This window comes from Engraulis encrasicolus, chromosome 3, assembly GCF_034702125.1.
Source record: "Engraulis encrasicolus isolate BLACKSEA-1 chromosome 3, IST_EnEncr_1.0, whole genome shotgun sequence".
Classification (NCBI taxonomy): domain Eukaryota; kingdom Metazoa; phylum Chordata; class Actinopteri; order Clupeiformes; family Engraulidae; genus Engraulis; species Engraulis encrasicolus.
This window is the reverse complement of record NC_085859.1, coordinates 44,979,821-44,985,820: the sequence shown is the minus strand read 5'-3', so window position 1 is coordinate 44,985,820 and position 6,000 is coordinate 44,979,821.

Here is a 6,000-nt window from a genome sequence, read left to right as displayed (position 1 = left end):
TTTTTGCAAGCTGGCAAGGTGGCTTGTGGAGAAACGAGAGAGTGTTCCGTGTTTCACGTGGAAATGCGTCTCTGATTGGCTCACTCCTCCTGCTCTCGAAGAAACGCGTCTCTGATTGGCTCAGTCCTCCAGTTCTTGGAGAGAATGTAATGGGAAACAGAGTCGCCACTTCCCCGGGTGGTACTGCACTATAGGGGCGCCAACGGAGGCCTGCAGGCTCCATTCAGGGCTGTGCTCTTTCGACAGCGACCCCTAGGCGAGCTGCAGGCACGGAGCAACCAGAGTGAGCTGGCTTTATGTATGAGGCTTTGTGCTGTGTGTGTACCTGTACTCAGAGTAGCAACCAGCTGATAGCTAAGCTAAGCTATGTTTCGGGCCACCAGACGTTGCTTGTTTTGAAAACAAGCAGAAAAAAATTACTCGACATGTTTTTAGATAAATGGGTCGATATAAACCTTTGTGGGCAACGCCTTCTTTCGACGTGACGAAACACAGAAAGGCTTTCGTGATTTGCTCGTTTCTCTGCATTATTTATGTAAATTGGGAAACACCGGGAAACACAGCCAGGAGAGTTGACGCACCGCTATGAGAGCCTTGCAAGTGAGTTTAACTTGGGGTGACCGTCCGATCTTCGAAAGGAGTGAGTAAAAGTGAGTTTTATCGGAAGTTGGCCTTTAATGGTGAGTCCTCATCACTCATGTCATGACTCCTTATTAACTAATGATAGATTAAATATCATGTACATAAATCATGTGTTAATTCACCATAAATCATACATTACTTCCAACATTATTCCGTTATAATTCATGCACCATTATTGTAAAGTGTTACCAAAATTTCCACCTCGTCTCGAAAAGTGTCTCACTTTGAAAGTCCACTTCAAAGGGGAATTGAGGAGGTGCATATGTCATATTTGGACATTTGGGCCATTCTACAGGACAAACTGAATTTATTATGGTGGAACCAAATCACAGTTACTCCATATCCAGTCACTCAACACACACAACAAATGTACACTGAAAACTCGACGCGCCCCGAAGCGCTGACAGCTCGTTTACGTGCACATGCACATCCACGTGCCTCGCAAAATGTGAGGCCTCAGCTGGCAATAGGCTCGGACGCAACCACACAGATATTTTTGTGATCAAAACGAGATCTGCTTGGTCTTAAAAAGGTGGGCTTGAATGCTTTGCAAACAAAATGGATGGAAATATCTAACGTGATTTCCCGAGACATAACAAACACTGCTTCCTGCTTGAACCAGCGAGTGAACTGCCTCACAGCCATGTGGACTACACCCGCAATTCACGTCAGCTAGATGAATGCCAATCAGGATAGATTACCGATGGCATGGAGAAGGTGCAATGCCAGAGCAGTTGCTCTGGGGTGACTGCGCGACTGCTTAGCAAAAGTTTTGTTCCCGCGATGACTTAACACCATGTGACATACCTGCAGCGCAGAGGTCACTCCCATATGCTGCGTCGTGGACAGATATTATAACTATAAATTATAGGTGGACACAGCGGGCATGCTCGCTGCCTGGCAGAAAAAAATACGAACAACCTTATTGTCACATGGTTTTTACGTTGACGACGCACACCTCAAAGTGAGGTCTCATATTTCACGCCCACTTTTGCTCGACGCAGGCTCTGTGGCCTTGACTCAAGTTTATCACCACTAGTTTTAAGTGAACTAATGAACTTGAATGTGTGCGGGAGCAAAGCGTGAGCAGGGGGGATGTGATTGCTGCACACGGGGTGGGTAAAGGTTTTTATGCACAGGTAATGGAACACACAGCAGCGGAGGAGTGGCGACACAGTGGGGGAGGCGAGAGGAAGAGAGAGATGGCGAGACGTGGACTGAGCGATGCCGAGAAGCAGATACCGGAGGCCTGGGGGGACGCCAAGCCGGTAGCCGGCGGGGCCTAGGAAGACTACTCTTTAACTAGTACTCTGGTGTCTTGGTGTGTTCGAGTGTACAATGCTCCTTGATAATAAGAGGGGCGGCCGCTTGGCAACGCACACCTCCCACCTGTGACAAGTGGCAGTAGTAGTGGGTCAGACCCAGAGACACCGGTGAAGGCCATGTCATGTCCATTTTAAACCGGTGATGAGGACATTAATCTTCCAATGGACACATTTTATTTTATTTTTTTACAAAAAACTTCTCGCTTGTGAAAAAAATGTGTCTTGGTTGTGCTGCTCTGCTCATGGACATTGTTCTCCACAGCCCCTGTGTCAGATGAATACTTGGGTAGTTGATTGTAAGAGGGGGTGCCGCTTGGCAACGCGCACCTCCCACCTGTGACACTCGGAAATGTTTTCTTTTATTAATATTTATTGTAAAATAAACACAATCTATTTTATGTACATCACTTGTCTCTGTGAATCCTTTTGAATAATATTGGGAAACTTTTGGTGAACCAAGCACCAATCATCATTACACAGTGAAAGTGAAAGCCCATTGGGAAACTCCAAGTCCCATTGTCATTGTGACACAGCACTCCACAGCACACAAGTGAACACTGCACACAACAAAATTGCATGTATGCCTCACCCGTGCAAGGGGGCAGCCCTCAGTGGCGCCCCATGGGGAGCAGTGCGGTGGGACGGTACCATGCTCAGGGTACCTCAGTCATGGAGGAGGATGGGGGAGAGCACTGGTTGATTACTCCCCCCACCAACCTGGCGGGTCGGGAGTCGAACCGGCAACCTCTGGGATGCAAGTCTGACGCCCTAACCGCTCGCCCAGCCCAGCCCAGCCCAGCCCAGCCCAGCCCAGCCCAACCCAGCCCAGCCCAACCCAGCCCAGCCCAGCCCAGCCCAGCCCAACCCAACCCAACCCAGCCCAGCCCAACCCAACCCAACCCAGCCCAGTCCCCATGACTTACTAAAGAAGTTAAGATAGAGGTCCAACATTGAGTTCAACACAAGGTAATCATGAATTGAGTTTTATTATTATATTCTCTTTCTGTTTTTGAATGAAGGTTGTGGCAGGATTCTTTATTTTAAAAAGACAATTAAAACACAAAAGACACATAAGTTTTCTGTGTTGGGATCAAAGCCCAGTCTGAGCTGAAATCTGTTCCATGACAAGTTTTTCTTTTCCCTGTGGTGGAGCTTCAGAAATAAAGCTATACTATGATGGTCAGAAGCAGTGTTACACTGTTTTGTCAATTATGAACTTTATCTGTGGATTCTTATGATAGAACATGACAGACTTTCTAGCCACTAGTCTTTTGGTCGTTCTAATGTTTATCGGTACAAATACTAGTGCCTCCACCATTGCTGAACACTTTATTGGCATATCTAAATTTTGTAATCACTGTGACGTCCCCCTGTGCCCCCTTCAGGCTAGTGTGTGCCAGTGCACGGGCATGACTATGCTTGATGGGGGTTACCCTAATCATTTAGTGGTTTCACCTGTGGGGAGGTATAAAGTCCTCCTCTCCTCTTCCGATGGCAGGCACTCTGACCTCGACCTCACCACTGGCTGCTTTCATTTCTTGCTCTCCTCTCACGTCTTTACCCTCACCCTTTTAATTCTTCCTTTACAGCTCACATATTGATACTGACACATACATTGCATACACCATTCACTTGCATACACCCATTCATGCATCCCCTAGACACCTGTTTGAATTTATTATTATAGTTCAATAAAAATACATTTGAACTTTCATTCTTTGTGTGGTCTCCTTTTCATGTTGCACCCCCTAAACGAGCTGGGGGTCGTAACATGAATTGGGGGCTCGTCCGGGATCCTGTCTGGTATTGCGCTGCAGGCTGTGTCCACATTCAGGTGAGAACGCTGTTTTTAATTAACTAGGTAATCAGTCTCTGGTCTAGGAAGAGTGCTTCAGCTTGGCTCTGCCTCTCCTTCGAAGTACTTTTTTTTGTTTTGATCTGTTTGTAAGTTTGTTGTGTTTAGAGGTAAATCCGATCGGGAATTTTATATTCCTGTCGGGGGCACGCTTCGTGCAATCTTGTATTGCATCGAGTTCATGCGTTAATCAGTCGCCCCGAGGTCGGCAATCCTCCGAAGACTAGCTAGGCAAAGAAAGTTTTCTTGTGCAGGACAGGTCGCCAGAGTACTGTAGATTTAACCATACCCTGTGAATTTCAGTGAAGCAGCGTTCTCATCTGGATGTGGGTGGAGTGCTTTGGCCATATCAGCTGGATTTGGTGAGTGAATTTTGTTCATCAGTTGTGAGCTGTATTGCGCTTCTTGCTTACGGTTGTGCCGTGTTGGGTTGGAACGCGGGGTCTATATATTTTTAGCTCGATTTAGCGTTCGTAATTATGTAACCCTCCTTTTGCTGCTGTTTGTGCAAGCTGCGCGTAGGCTGTAAGAGTTACGGTAAAACAAGAGGTGTTGGCCTATCCTCCGTAATTGTTTGTAACTTGGCCTGTTGAGTGAGTGAGTGTGCAGACATTTTGCGCGCTGCGTAATGTCTGGGTTTCTGGTGCAGTAGCGTTGTGTTTTCCAAGAGTCACGTAATCGTGAACTTGTTTGGTAAATAGCCTACAAATAGTAAGCGCAGGTAGCTGCTGTCTTTACTATGAGAGCGTATTTTCTTTTGATAGCCAGTGGTGGTTTGTGCCTCGTTTTTTTTTCTCCCATCTTTTCTGTCACTTTAGTGTCTTTTTCTCCTTCTCTTGTGGCTTTCATGCCGGTGTTTCTACTTAATTAATCACTGATGTTAGTATGAGACTGACACGTTTGGCTTAGCTGGATAGCTTAGTCAGAATTGTGATTAATTGTAAACGTGGATGTTATCTTTGAGTGAATACTTCTATGAAGTGATGACATCTGTTGAACAATTTGTTGCTCAGCCGTCTTTGGAGCTGTTGTCAACTTTGACCAAAGATCAGCTCCTGGCTGTAGCAGGGCACTATGGCTTAGCCATAACTGCTAAAGAGAAGAAGACAAAGGATGTACTAGTTGACTCCATTAAACGCCAACTCCTTGCTAATTCTATTATTAAAGAGGAAGTGGATGATGAGCATGATGGTGATGACGGTGATGATGATGATGATGATGATGACGATGACGATGACGATGGTGATGGTGTTGTTGTCTCCTCAGAGGAGAAAGAGGTGACTGCAATTGCAGATTCACCCGAGACTGAGCAAAATGATAATGAGTTGCAGCATGAGGAGCTAAGAAGCAAAATTGATTCAAGGGCCATAAGCCTGCGTGAAAAAGAGCTTGAGGTTGAACTCCGTAAAGCAGAGATGCTCCAACAGTTAGAGCTCCAACGTATGGCTAATGACCATGCTCTGGCCATGAGGAGGCTTGATCTTGAGGTTAAATCACCTCTTGTACCTTCCGTGGCACCTGATTCTTCTCCTTCTACCTCTGAGTCGAAATTTGACGTTTGCAAAAATATTCGTCTAGTACCCCCCTTCACTGAGAAGGACGTAGACAAGTATTTTAATCATTTTGAGAGAGTTGCTGCAACTTTAAATTGGCCCAAAGATGTGTGGACCCTCTTGCTACAATGTGTCTTCACTGGCAAAGCAAGAGAGGTGTTCTCAGCTCTACCCGTTGCTGAGGCCCAAAATTATGACAAGGTAAAGAAGAATGTCATGCATGTCTATGAGCTAGTCCCGGAGGCGTACCGCCAGCGGTTCCGGGATGCCAAAAAGTCAGATCAGCAGACATATGTTGAACATGCTCGTGAGAAGGAGCGTTTGTTTGATAGGTGGTGCAGTGCACAGTGCGTCGAAACCCAAGAACACCTAAGGGAGCTTGTGCTACTGGAAGACTTTACAAATGGTCTTCCTGACCCTGTGGCTGTGCATCTTAAAGAACACGAAGTGAACACCTTAGAGCAAGCTGCTGTGTTAGCTGATAAATATGTACTGACCCATAAAGGCATGTCCGATGGCCGCTGGCCTAGCTCTCAGGGTAAGGGTAGGTTTTTCTCTAAGAACCGATCACCTAGTGGTGGGAATAATGCTCCTCAGCCCTCTCAATCTGCTTCTTCTAGTCGTC